Source organism: Columba livia, chromosome 13, assembly GCF_036013475.1.
Source record: "Columba livia isolate bColLiv1 breed racing homer chromosome 13, bColLiv1.pat.W.v2, whole genome shotgun sequence".
Classification (NCBI taxonomy): domain Eukaryota; kingdom Metazoa; phylum Chordata; class Aves; order Columbiformes; family Columbidae; genus Columba; species Columba livia.
Window position 1 is genome coordinate 3,557,966 of NC_088614.1, and position 14,073 is coordinate 3,572,038.

General features: G+C 36.3%; 1 protein-coding gene across 13 annotated transcripts in view; it reads left to right on the top strand.

Moving 5' to 3' along the window:
- The window catches only part of FTO (FTO alpha-ketoglutarate dependent dioxygenase), a 431,926-nt gene that overhangs the window by 14,488 nt on the left and 403,365 nt on the right, over positions 1–14,073 (top strand). For 2 of the 13 annotated variants that reach the window (XM_065028670.1, XM_065028673.1), the window contains exon 2: positions 13,774–13,907. The exons of the other annotated variants lie outside the window; for them this stretch is intronic. The gene's annotated coding sequence lies outside the window, so the exon portion shown is untranslated. The remainder of the gene's footprint in view (positions 1–13,773; positions 13,908–14,073) is intronic. 13 annotated transcript variants of the gene reach the window in all.

Below are 14,073 nucleotides of genomic sequence, written 5' to 3' on the forward strand. Positions count from 1 at the left end.
ATTGAAGACTTTTTCTCTGTAGCATTTTAAAGCCTTTGTAGTTTTGTAAGTGTTAATTAACAAGTCAGTATGGTTAGTCATTTGCTATAACTGTGAGTGGTGAAATAGATAAATACCTTGGAGAGCTGATTTGAACTGTAGATCTGGGACATCTCAAACTGTTAAATGTACTTTAGGTTTAGGTAGTATTTCTATGGCATTCTGTAAATTAAGTGAAGGTTCTCTTTGTGCTAATCAGACTGGATTTAAGGATGAAGGAAAGATTTTTATGTTCTTTACCAATATTTAAGAGTAGGGTGTGTTTCAGCATTCGTTCACACTTTGCAAGATGCCAGGGAAATGCAGAAGATGCTTCTTGTGTGAGTTCCTTGCATAATAATTTTGTCTTTGGTTTGTAAGCTTTTTTCTGAAATATGATGAAACAGGCCCATAAGTTAGTTTTGTTTACAGCGTCTTCTTATAAGTGCGGTTTGTTTTACTCGTGCTTTACTGGGAGCTTTATGGGCCCTGTGCCTGAATCAGTCACTTTTATCATTTGTTCCTTATCAGTTAAAAAAGCCTGAGGATGAATCAGTAGTTTGTTTAAATAGTGAAAATGTGTAAAGCTACGTTTATGTAGTGTAACATTTGCAAGCTGAGAAACAAATTATGAATTTAAAATCTGGCCCTTTCAATGGGCTAATTTGGTGCTTGCTGACTGGCGTTCAAAAAAAACCCAAAATTTTGTTGTTACAGGAATGAGACTGCAGGGGACAGGAAAGTGACTTTTGGTTGCCAAGCTGGTACTTATTTTCTCACTGTTGTTACACTAAAGTCTATGGCCAAATATGTGTGTTTTTTTCTTTTATTTAAATGAGTGAAGCTATGATATCCATAAGATAAAGTGAGAAAGTTTCTTTAAAAGGCAAGAAAGCCATATAAAGAAAGCATAAAAAGCATAAAGTTTGATCTAATGTCTGTTGCTTACAAACTAAACTCATTAAACTATTTGTATTCTTAAGCTATAAGTATTCATAAAGAAGTTAGAAATCTGTTGGTGTTGGGTTGAATTGCAGTGGAATAAGACAAAACTAGAAAGTCAACATAAACTCATTTAAATCAGTTCAAAGAAGTGTGTCTTGCTAGATCTTGAAAATTCTGGCATCATGTTCTTCTTCTGAAACCTAAACAATTTAGCTTTCTTTTTCAGTAGTTACTTAGATTTCTTTTTTTTTTCCAAAGCACGGGAAGGAGTAGATGGCTGACAGACCATCCTAAAAAGGACTATAACCAGATTATTCTTTCTGACTTGGAATGATACTTTTGCTGGGATAATTTTGCCTCAAAAGTCTGCAGTTCCCTTGAAGTTGGTACTATGCCATGCTATCGAGCGCTAGAAAGTTGACTTCCTCTTGAAAGAATTTCAAGTGTGACAAGCTGATGAATTAAATCAAGTTTATTTTAAAGTATTTAAAATATTGCTATAACTGTGGACATAGCAATCCTGATATCTTTTGATATGGTTATAGACTGATATATGGATTAAAAAGTGAAAGAACAGGTAAGTCCCAAGAATTTGGATTTATCAAGTGTTTCTAATGATATCCTAGAAAAGTAATAGCTAGATATAAAGTAAAAGCTTATTACTTTACAGAACTTTCCTCTTTCGATTTCTAAGTGAATATAGAATTTAATATTATGTTGGCTCATACTTGAGTGACCCTCATTTTACGTGGGCTTATAATTTAAAGAGTGTTTAGAAATTAGCATTACCAAGTCCACTTATTTATAATTTTACGTCTTTGTTAGATAATCTATGGGGGGTTTATTTTTTCTTTTAAATATTTTCATTCCAAGGAATTTAAGTGAAGAACTGGAGCTAATCCAGTTCTTCAGAAAAATAAATGAGAGAATAAAGTCAGTAGCGGAGGCAGGCACTGAGCAATGAAGGAGCTAATTAAGAACTCAGCAAATAGGGACTTGCTGGAAGATGCTAAAATGTTAAGGCAATATGGTATTTATTTTTTGGGGAAGATTAAATAAGCAGAAAAGCGACACAAAATTGAATGATGGTGAATCAATAAAACATGAATTAAAAAGCCAGACACCCAGTGGATTTCAGTGTAGGATCCTAGTGTTTATTTGACTGGAGTGTAATCAGCGACTGTTATGTAAACTATATAAAAATGAATTTACATGTGTGTTTTGTTGTTTAAAAGATTTACTGTCATTTTCTGCAAAGGAGCTCTTAGTGTACAGCCATGTCAAGGGCGAACACTCCAACCCTCCCACTGCCGGGACTGGAGAGCACAGCTGGGATGGCTGTGCCGGGCAGGGCAGCACCACCAGGTCTTGTCCAAACCCAGCAGCCTGGGCAGGAGGAGAATGCTTTTGCTACTCTCCTCCTCGCTTCCTGCACCTTAAGTGCTGTCGGAGCTGAATTTTAGAAAGGTTGTGGTTATGCTATTTTTTATATTTAGATGAATTCAGGTGAGGCTGTTTGGCAATGTAGGTGCATCAAATTTGTTTAAAAACAAGTAATTGTTTCACTTAGGCATCTGCTAATTCTTATTTTATGGAACACAATAAGCAAGAGTAATTAACTGGCACTGAGGAAAAAAAAAGAGTAATGTTAACGTAGCTATGATTTAAAAAAAATAAAAATCCAAACAAATGGTTGAGGAGCACGTGCAGCTGGCTCATGCATGAGGACCTGCTGGGACTTGGCCACTGAGTCCTTCGGAGAGGTACCTGGCTGAAGAAGTCTGAACTCTCTCTCAGAGGAAAGAATGCTTAGGACCTCTTCACTTATTTTTAGAAAAAGTCATTTGCATGTGGAATCTTCTCTACTGTTGTGACCTTGGGCCTAATCTTCTCTCCTTTCTAAATTAGTTTTGGAATTCTTTGTTTGAGAATTCCAAATTTCATCTGCGTGTGCAAAATAGCAGAACTTTGCATGCATAATAAAAGCTCAGTGACTTCTTGACAGTGCCAGTGGCATGATTAATTCCCATGCATAATAGATTCAGTCATTCTGTGCATATGCTGTGACAATGTAAGCAAAGGGGAATGAAGGATCCCCACGGATGGTGTCTGGGAGAGAGCTCCTGTCTTGCTGTCAGATACGTTTGCCTCTCCCCAGCTCCCTGCCGATCCCGTTCTCCTTGGGCTCTGTGCCAAGTGCAGCATCTTCTCCATCTGGTCAGTACCACGAAGCCGGACCACACCTCAACCTCTTTCATCTCTAGCTGGCTAGTTTGTGTGCCTCTTGGTGAAGATGCAGAAAATGCAAGATAAATGGTATTTTCCTGAGGAGCCTTGATATAATTATCCTTTGTGTTTGCCAGGTTGAATCTTTTCCTGTTAATAAATTAGCACTGTTTACAGAAAATCATGCCTGGTATTTTGACTGCACCAGTTTTGAATCAGATGACTTTGTGCATCATATTCCAAATATTAGGGCTTTTATTGTGATCATTCTTTGAAATGCGCCAGACTTTTCTTGGCTAACCTGATAGTATTACTCAATTGTGTCAATTCTGGGGATTTTTCTGTGCTTCTACAGATAATTTCAAGGCATTATTACATGTACAGTAGCAAAAGTGTTAAGATATGGGAGATAATGAAAAGACTTTTAACTAAGACCACTGAAGCTCTCAAACTAGAAAATTAACCTCAGTCTCTCTTCTGACATGAGCAGTTGCTCTTGCGGGCTCTAAACTGGGATCACATGGTGCCTCTGAAAGTTGACGAGAAGCCTTAGAGAACTTCTGACAAGCCAGTAGCGCTTTATGACACTATGCTGGCAAAACTGTCTATGTCACATTTGTAGCTGCATACGTGCAAAGGTATAGTATATTTTGTTAACTGTAGTTTTTAGGCAGGTACAGTGATTTGATATGCTGCACGTATTTCTGTATCATAGTAAACAAAATATTTGTTGTATCTATCTCATGAAATTAATAAACCCAGTATGTTTTGCAGCTGTGTTTTAGGCAGTAGCTGGGTAAAGTATAATCTGATTTCTGTCTGGTTACCAATGTTTATCAGTGATGAAAAATTACAGGTTAGTCTCTGTTTCTGTAATCAGAACATTTACACAATGGATATATTGTTACAGTTGTCATTTTAGTTCTCATTATTACTTAGTATGTCTATTGCAATTTTCTCATTTACAGCTGTTATCGAGCTCCATGTGTAATAGATGAAATTACTTTGTCCACCATTTATTTTATGAATAGCCTACAGAAACATTAGTGTTAATAATATTATTCACTTAATGTACACAGCAGTTTATAATGTGGATAGATGAAGAATGTGTTGCACCATTTAAGTTTTATTGGAATGAGATAAATAGATCTAGTACATTCTTGCTGGTAAATGCAGTGTTAAAGTCATCTGATGGATTTAAAGAAAGTCAGTTCTAAGTGAAGTGATTGTAACTACTCTGTTACTCTGTTGGTTTTTGTTTGTTTGTTTTTAAACTAAGAGGAAAATTTCCTTTCCAAAAGAAAAAAGTGAGAGTATCAGCTGTTTAAGTTGTGCAATTTGGTTTCCTTGCCCAGTAGCAAGAACATGTACATGAGATGCATATCTTGTATTAAAATTAGCTAAACTGTATTTACCAGTTTGGTAAATATGACATCCAGCTCTGCTTAAATAGGAAAAATAGCAGCCGGTATAGGAAGCGAAGTAAGGCCTTGTTTAATGTACTGTCCCTTCTCAATTTAGGAATTTTGGCAGTTTCTTGTGTCTCCCTTTTCACTTGGTACGTACATAGGTTTGAGGAGCATGCACGGCAGTGCTGGGTTTTTTCACAGTTGTTTTAACTCTGTTTACTTTTTTCCCTCACTCCTGATTCATGGTATTAGGATTATGCACTTCAAGATGAGAGAAGGACTGGGCTGCCCTCTAAAGCAACAACTGGAGACTTCCGTAGGGAAATATATCAGACTGCAAAATCCTTTTTTCTGTTTGGATTGTCTAGTTGCCATTATTACTGGAGGAAGATGGTAAATAAGCAACTTTGAGGCTCTTTCTGTTTACATACAGGATTTGTTTGCCTCCAACCTTTGATTCACCTTTTGTTTTCCAAAAGAAAAAAACTATTTGTGTGTTATTGAAGCATAAGTTACTTTTGCTTCTGATAAATCCCTTGCATCAGAATGTGGGCAATAATCACATTTTGGCTGAGTGGAAGTGACTTCTAGGCAGTCCGTTTCCTAACTCTTATTCTTTATCTGCCCTTTTGGCTTAGATCAATATAGGGAGACTTGGTTTTGTAAGCCTAAGAGGAAAATTATCTTTTTTCTAATTTTGGGTAATTCTGATTGGATGAAGGAGGAACTCCATAGCCTGTTTCCGCTGATGAAGCAGGGCTTCGTCAAAGTTGACTCTTTAAGATGCTGATTTTGAAAAAGTCGTTGTGAGGATATGCTTTGTTTTCATGAAAATGCATCGGAATATTAATTTGGTACACAGAGGAACCATAATTAATAACCACAATTGTTTTTTTTTTTTTTTCCCACTTATTTTTTCAGGATAAGCACTTAAACAGAAAATCTCCAGCTGGTGTTATATATAGAAGTTATACTGTTTGAATCAGAGAAAAGGAAGTTCAAGTTTCTGACAGCGGTATTTAAGTATGTGATGTCAGAATAGCAGTTCTGATGTTGTCTTTGCTCTGTTAAGACAAGTTTGAGAGGTGAAGGTAATACGTGTTAGACCAGCCTGTACTGTTATAAAAGTTAGACAAGGCTGAAGAAGGGCTTTTGTGCCCTGGAGCTAATCTGACTTTGGTGATTCTGGATGGTCTTGTAAGAGCTAACCCTGCAGGTATTTCTGTACCTGCAGCTGCTATGGCTGCCACAGCACAGTGTATTTTGGGGTAGTTCTTCCTGTCCCCTCGAAGTTTATTTGGAAATAAACAAGCTGTGCTATGCAGACCAGTTAGTCTTTGTTGCTGAACTTGCACAGTTCATCCATTGTTTAACTCGACAGATCTCAAAAGAACTCAGAGATGTTTGACATATTCAGTCTTGAATTTTTAATGAATTTTCTTAATGATATTTTTAACTACGGGGTTGATGACTTAACTGAGTGTGTACAGGAAACTGTACACTTATGTACATATGGATTCTTCTACCAAATAAAATAACTACCCCGTCTTTTTTTTTCTGTAAAAAGCATGTCTTCATAGTTCCGTATTCACAAATTTCTTAACATCACTGATATTTGTCATTTAAACTCTGTCCATTCTGAGCTACATTGTAGTGCAGGGATTCATAGTGAGCAGTGTTCTACCAGAATTTTAGGACCACCAGAAGACTGCAGAGAGCTGCCTGGTGTTTTGTCTCTAGTCCTAAAAAGTACCCAGTGTTTCAGTGAAAGGTAAAATGTGCGCATCACATACATGTGCTTTGCTTCCAGCCAGTTGTTCAATATTGTAGTTTTCTTTTTTAAGAGAACATGATACCTATTATTTGTTTGGACCCATCTATAATTCTATTGCAAGCTAAAGTTAATTTACTTCCAGCTTTTATGTAGTTGTTTTCTCAAACATGTAGAGCTTTTTAGAAGTTATGTAACACATAACAAATGAAGAATAGCACAAACCCGGTATTTTAGGAGAATAATTTTGGTATCTACAATGTTTGGTTACTCTATTAGTTCTTTTCACAGATTTTTTTTTTTTTTTTGCTTACTACAGAAAAATTACATCAAATGCAGGATAACAGAACACTGTCAAAGTAAGAAGGTTTTATATGGACAGCATTAGACAGGAGCAGAAAGATCCAGTGCACTAATAGGCACGCTCACATGAGCTACCTAGTCCATTGACAGTTTATTCCTTTGTTCTCCCTCTCGACCCACTTTCTGCCAGTGATTTGTGACATATTTTGTAAGAGATCAAATAAGCCCTTGACACCTGATTGCAATGTAGTGCTTGTTTACAGTTGCATTTTTGAAGGACCTCTAGACAAGATGGAAGGTTTAACTTAAAGTAATTAAATTTGCATCTGCTCTGTGACAGGAATTTTCTTATGTATGCATCCTGTTGAGCAACTTTTACTGTAATTGGCCATGAAGTACCAAAAGAAAGATGCAGGTAGACAAAATCATTGTTGCCTACTACTAAAATCTGTCATTGTATTTCATAAGGACTGGCTTGTACCTGGGTGTGTGCCTGCGTCTTTGAAATATAAGAATGTCTACTTTTATTTGGAAGGAGAAAGGAGAAATTTCCAAAGCACTGGAGATTTCTCTGGGTCCTTTCACACTGCTTGAGTGGAGCTAGATGTCTAAAATGCCTGTAGGTACATTCATCTCTTTCTGAATTACTTTTGTTTTCTTGAATGTTGGTTATACTTGTTTTGCAGTTATCTGCCTTTTTTTTTTTTTTTTTTTCTGGACCTACCTACTTTCATCATCTTGAATTTCTTGATCATTAAGGGTAGATCTGATGTAGAGTGCTGTACTTGGCAGAACTCCCAGGCAGTATTTAAATTTACTTCATTCTAGAACCATCTGCGTGTGACTTATGCTCAGTAGGATATTTTTTTTAAGCAAATATTTTATTTGGGGAAATACTAATTTTCATGTCTCTAGTTGATCACCAATTTGTTAGTAGCCTGGTCATTGTCAGCAAGCTTTTTTTAATGTGTAATTTGGAAGTAACTATCTTTTCTCCAAACAGTACTTATGACGATCATTGAGTTATCAGGTTTAAGTTTTTTCCTGAGCTGCTGTCTACTGTTTTGTGATTCTCAGAATCCTCATGTTCTCTACCAACATGGGAATCTTTTTTTTTTTTCTTTTAAATGTGATAAAGGTCAGTGTTAATTCTTGTAAGTCAAAAGGCAACCAAAACACACTAAATAGATTGAAGATAAGAAAGGTTCTTTTATTATATCGTTTCAAATGTGGATCCTGATTTGAAAGGTAAATTAAGCTGAACTTGATGAACAGCGTTTTCTATTCACATTTTAAAATCTAAAGAACTGTTTTATGGTTGTTTTGAATTTACCATGATTAATTCTTATCCATTCCTTGTGGTAAATTGTGGCCAAATGCAGCTGCTATAATATAATGTACAATTGATACTGTCGAGATTCCTCCTGTCAGAGAGATTTGAAGTAACATGCCATGATGTTCACCTAATACCATTTGAAGTGGTTTTATGAGGACCAAGAGTTATTTGCGTCTTGCATGACCTGTCCTTATTGCTACTTTTGAGTACAACATAGGTTGGAAGAAGTAATTATTTTCGGCCTACTGACTACAAGCGAGATTAATAGCTTTTGAAAGGGCTGTAATGAAGGGCTGACCCAACTGGCTTTTGTATTATACCTTGTTTATCCTGCTCTCATCTCTATCACCTTTGGGCTACAACAAAATATAATTTATGTTAGCAGTACTTCATAAGAGGTGAAAGGTCATATTTTTAATGAGGGTAGCCTTGATTGAGATTCAGGTTTTAAAATGTTGTGTGGTAGGGTACAGTCAACAAGGCCTATGTAAACAAAATGATTGCAGATAGGGGCAAGAAAAAGTATTCTTTGAGGAAATAAGATAGCTTTCTTTAACTGGGCATTACTGAAGTTCAATTAGCAGAAGATAAATAACTAGAAAAAGGGCTTATCAAAATACCAGCATTGTGATTGTCAAGTTCAATAAACCTTTGTAGTTGCCGTGGAGAGAGTTGGGTTCTTTGTACTGAAAAAAATATTTTGCAGATAATAAGTTTCCTCTTTCTTATTTTCATGTTGTTTACATACATGTATATGTATCTATGACTAGAGCAGGTCAGTAATGAAATGACCACCTTTGCTTGCTCCAGGGAGAAATATGCTGTACAGTGCAAGTGAGCTTCTCCATATGTGGAATGGTTGCACATAATACTCAACTGGTCCTGAGTTTTCCCTTTGGAAGGAAAACTTGCATTATGTTCCAGTACAGTCAGTGAGATTCAGCATTGGAGTCTGTTAGCAGTGTGTTCACTTCAGTAAAACCGAACTGTTCAGAGTGGTATGCTTCAGTGATGGACAACGCTGCTGGATTTATTTGTTGACTGATGTTAGTATTAGTATTCGATGTTAGTATTAGTATTCACTTAGTTACTTACATCACCACACAACATGCCGCCTCCTCACAGAAGCCAAAATGTTTTGAAGTAGGCTATAATTTCAAGAGAATTCTAATCAAAACAAGTTTAGCAGATGCAGGAGGCAGTTTTAGGGTGTAAGAGAGGAAGGTAAAGATTTCACCTTGGAGTAGTCAAAAGCTGATTTGAAAGAAATTCTTAGACTTGGGGTTTGAGCATTCAGACACATACCCTGTGTGACTGCTGCTTCTCATGAAAGCTCCCTCTTGTCTTTCATTTGTGTATGTTCTTTGCAAGCGACAAATTGCTTCAGTTATATTGCAGAAGGGAATGGGAAACACTTCAGAGATTTTGAATTTGATTACTGTTTGTGGAAACAACTTCCAACCTGAGTTTAGTTCAAAGTTTGCATAGAGAAGAATGGTGGAGTGAGTCCCTTCAGTTATTTACAGCCCAATTGCCTTTCATGGATATGGAAATTATTAAAATCTGAGCATTTTATAATTTTTTTTGCCATATAATAAGTTCTGTGTTAGAACAGAGAATAATTGTTAGCTTTCCCATCTGACAACATAGTAACTGATGGTAAATGTGGACTGCGTAACGGTGACTACTGTGTGCAAAACCATCGGGCGTATAGGGTTCACTTTGTATGGAATGTCATAAGGAACATTTGAGAGAGCAGGAGTTTGGATTACATAAGATCTGCAAGCCTTTGGAGAGGTTTTGTGCTCATGTCATTTCCTTTTTTTTTTCCTATTACTGCACTATTTTCTGTGTATCATGCTGCATCATAATTAAATATCAGATTGTGCCCCTATATGACATGAGCTGCTTATTTTGTGGTGATACTCGAAGTGATGTATTGAGACCTGTTGCAGCAGTTTGAACAGTGGGGTTCTCCCCACGCTCCTGCAGTTGTCCCCGGCTGTGTTTGCACCCTGTCAGCCTTGCCGAGCAGTTCCTGCCGCATTCTCCCTTCTTCCCCACCGCAGTGCTCCCCCGGGTCTCTGGGCTCTGCTGGCTGTTGGCCAGGAATTGAATCACACGATACTTTAAAGCAACATAATGTTGGGATTCCCCTTCTTTTCTTCGGTGTCAATAGGTCTTGAACTATTAATGCAAATCTTCAAAATGATTCTTTTAAATTTACACTTGTTTTACATTATTTTATAATTAAGTTTTAGTGTTTAAAGAGAAGAAATGAATGGAAGTTTTTCAAATGATTAAATATTAATTTTATTCACATTTAACCCTAATTTACATTGAGGATGTTAACCGAAAGGCAGATCTTTTGAATTCAACATTTTCATTTCCTTCTAGCCTCATTGATGAATAGCTGGATCTTGTCATATGCTCATAAAAGGTGATGATGGTCCACAGGGACAGAAGAAATAGTTGTGCTGTCTTGCACTTTCTAGGATGGTCTGTTTATGATGCTTACTGTTTCCTAAAAACAAAAAAAGATCCCTTTTGTCTCAACTAAAACTCAGATTTGAAACAAAAACTTGTTTCAGACCATTAGGGAGAACATCCTGCTTCTTCTATAGCTAATTATTTTTATTTTATTCCAGCAACAACATTCTCCTTAAAAGTTATGACAGTATTATATTTCAAATATCTTCTTCTTAAAGGCTTCTCTTTTTTTCTTTTGAATGAGACTTTTATAAGCTCTCCCTGCTTATGTTCCTCTGCCCAAGTCTTAAAAGATGGAACAAACAGACCAGCCTTAAGCACCTTGAAAACCAGTCGCTCCCGGATTGCCCTCATTTGACGTTTTGTACGCAGGTGAAATTAAGGCTATAGATTTTGAGATATTATGCTTCATTTAATATATTGCATATCCAGATTGCTCTGTTATATGCAAACTGAGAGACTGATCTGAAGATAATTGTTTAACCCTAGGCAGGCCTTTTGGGGACTCTGGCAATTTGACTTATCTGTCATAACAGGACTTCAGCATTTTGGAAATCTTATTTCTAAGGTATTTTATTGAAACGTGTGTCAATTGATAAAATTGATGTTAAAATCTTGTATTACATACGTGATATATCTATTATGTATAGTACTATAAATTTAGGTTAAACACAAAAATGTTGAGATGCATGCAACTACAACCAGGGGTAAAACCAACTGCCCTTTATTTTGATGATTTTTATTTTTTTTTCCTCCGGAGAACTATGTTAACTAAAATGAACTCAGTATACTCGTATTAAAATCTGTGTTTCTTACCTGGGAGTTCTGGTAACATAAAATTTATGTATGTAATTTAAATTGCTTACGGAACCCTGAGTAAAAGTGCAGGCTTGCTATTGTATAAACTGCTATAGCCTATTCAGTGTATACAGGTGCGCAAGTGAAATCCTAGTTTTGCATGCTCTGCAGTTAGGCATTTTTGGAAGTGATACAGACCTTAGTATGCAGTGTTTAATAAATCATTGAACTTTGAAGAATCTTTGAGAAGTAGAGCCTGCATGTGACTGAGCAGTAGACATGAATAAATGTTATCCTCAAGTGTATCTAGCAGACAGTAATAGATGCTTGAACAGACAATACAAGCACTGAGTGAATGATGGTAATAACATTAAATATTTACATACAGCAAAAGCATCTTGACAGCAGAAAAGAGACTGTCTCTGCAGTAAGGTGGATAAAACCTGGTGTAATATAGTATACCTCTCTATAGGACAACTTCTTGTTAATAACTAGCATAATTTCTCTGTAAGATGTGTTGTAAAAGTAGTTGTTTGGGACTCATAACTGCTGGAGTTGAGTCTGCCTATTTTATATGACGCTTTAAAATCTGTGAATCTCTACTGTTGTACAAGACAATTTTCAAGACTTGATTGGTGTAATCTCCTGGTGTTGATATCACTCCATACCTACTATAATGTAAAAATGATTACTAAGTTCAGGAATAAGAATTATTAATTGCATAATAATCAGATGTTTAGTATTAACCAAGAGTACGTTTTGACCGGTATGTTACTGGAAGCTCAGAATCACTCTGCTTTACCTTAGTTTTACATTCTATTTTCTAACGTAGCAGCTGTCTTGAGTTCTGTCCAAAGGAAAGTTGCGCTGTAGCTATACTCATGAAAGCAAGAAGCGATATCCTTCGCCCTCCACATTCTCCACTGTTGAGCAGTTTCACTGGAGTAAATCCATTTTATTGATGTCCAGAGTCCTTGAAGTGCATGGTACTTGTTTATGTGCCTTTTTGGGGGGGAAGATGGGGAAGGAACCTGCAAATTACCTTTGTTGATATTGCTTGCACTGCATTTTTTAAAAAATAGGTCATGCTTGACTTTTCATATTATTTTAAAAAGAAGTTACTGTATCAGAAGCATAGAATAACAATTTTTATACTGAAAAGTAGATTAATTTTGTTAGTTTCTTATGCTTTTTAATGCATTCCAGATCGCTTTCAGTTATAGGAAAAACATAAACCAAAGGTGACAGTAAATTGAATTTTTTAAAAAACAGTCTATGAAACTTGTAATATTATGATGAGCATATTTTTATATAATGATCTGTCATGTAATATAATTAAAACAAACTAATATTGAAAATGAAGTAAGATGAAGTACTATCAAGTCACTTTTTCATTTTTTGTTTTCTTGTAGTAGCACAAGAGAACATAAACCGCAATTTTAGAATTTGGTGACTTAAGTCATCACTGAGGTTGGTTTTTGTTTTGTTTTAATATTTTGTGGCAAAGATAATTCCTTGCAAGTGGATACTGGGAAGCTTGTTTTAATTTTTTGCTCGGAGTTCTTCCCCTGCTTACAGCTTTTGTTGGAAAGATGCTTAGCAACTCATTTCTTAGAGATGCCTTCAGTGCAGGTAGCCATTCAATATTCAGAAGTAATCAGTATCCTTCAGAATATGAATGATTTGAATGTGGAATATCTAAGGCATATGACCAGCTGAGCATTGGTCAGTCAAGCATTTCTGGAGGCATAAGGGCAAATATTTTTTTTCCAGCTTTTAAGGAAAGAATCTTATATTCCTGCAAATATGGGAATGATATGTTTTACAAAAGGAATGTGACAGAAATGTAATGTGCGGTTCTCTTCTTGAATGAATTTTACTTTGAGGTAAAAAGTTTTGCAGGTGATATCTGTTCTGAGCAGCATTCCTCTATGGCTGTGAAATCAATGTGAACTACAGAGCTGGAGTGCTGATAACCTGATGCTGGTGGACGTGAGCAGAGATATTTTGAATGGGGACTGAACTGAAACACAAGTGGTCTCATTCCACTCTCTAAAACTTGCCCCATGTTCCTTGTTTGCTTCTTTGATGTCAAGAATTGGAAATTATGCCACATTTAGCTTTAGGATTGCATCTGCAATCTAGTAAGTGTCATAGCCCTGGCTTTCAGGGGGCTGCACATCTTGGGATCCTTAAGATACCTACTAGGAAATCTAAATGTATTTCACAAGGCAACTAGTAGTTTGGGATCTTTTTGGATGGAAACTAACAATGCTGATCAGGAGCGACGCTAGTTTAAATCCTCTTTCTTTCTAACACAACTGTTGGTGATCATCAAACTTTGGACTTTTTAGGTATTTTTATTGCTAGGGTAAATAGGGAGTTACGGATGGTTTTTGCTGTTTGTAATTTCTTCTTTCTCTTGTGGACTCTACATTTCCTTAACTGTTGCATCATTGTTCATCGTTTTGTACCAGCCCATCTTTGCTTCAGTCTCCTCCTTTGAGCTTTCCAAGCTATGATGGCACTGAAGGTCCTCCAGAAGTACAAGTACTTTCTTTGAAGCTGGAAGCATAACTTGAGAAGCCATGAGTGGAATTCTGTATGACATGTAAGGAACAAGATTATCTTCTTATTTTATTTGCTCCTTAAGGCAGGGACAATATTGATTCTTAGATCCTGAGACAGGGTATAGACTAAAACATGTAACGTATATTTGCAGTAGAGGTTTTCAAACTTATTTATGCTGTGCTGCCTACTGAGTAAAGCTTTTCCCA